Source organism: Carlito syrichta, unplaced genomic scaffold (assembly GCF_000164805.1).
Source record: "Carlito syrichta isolate Samal-C Ts95f unplaced genomic scaffold, Tarsius_syrichta-2.0.1 Scaffold303101, whole genome shotgun sequence".
Classification (NCBI taxonomy): domain Eukaryota; kingdom Metazoa; phylum Chordata; class Mammalia; order Primates; family Tarsiidae; genus Carlito; species Carlito syrichta.
In genome coordinates, this window is record NW_007247197.1 from 427,189 (window position 1) to 427,488 (window position 300).

A 300-nucleotide genomic window follows, 5' to 3' on the forward strand; every position below is an offset into this window, starting at 1 on the left:
CCACCAGGTGTGCAGCCCCAAAATGCCTCTCAGAGGCTCTGCCCACACGTGGCAGGTGGCAGGGCCCGGGTGCGGGGGCGGAGAGGGCCCAGCCTTGAGTATTTAAATATTTGCTTTCTTGCAGAATGGCATTCTTTGGAATATCAGCCAATTTGTGTAGAATTAGTCAGTGCCTGGCCCCCCAGCTGCCCCAGGAGGATTCCAGGGAGGAGGAATGTACCCGCCTGATGGAGGCTCTGGCAAGTCCTGGCACAGGCTCTGCCCGCCTGCCCAGGGCTGGGTGGAGCGGCGGGGGCAGCC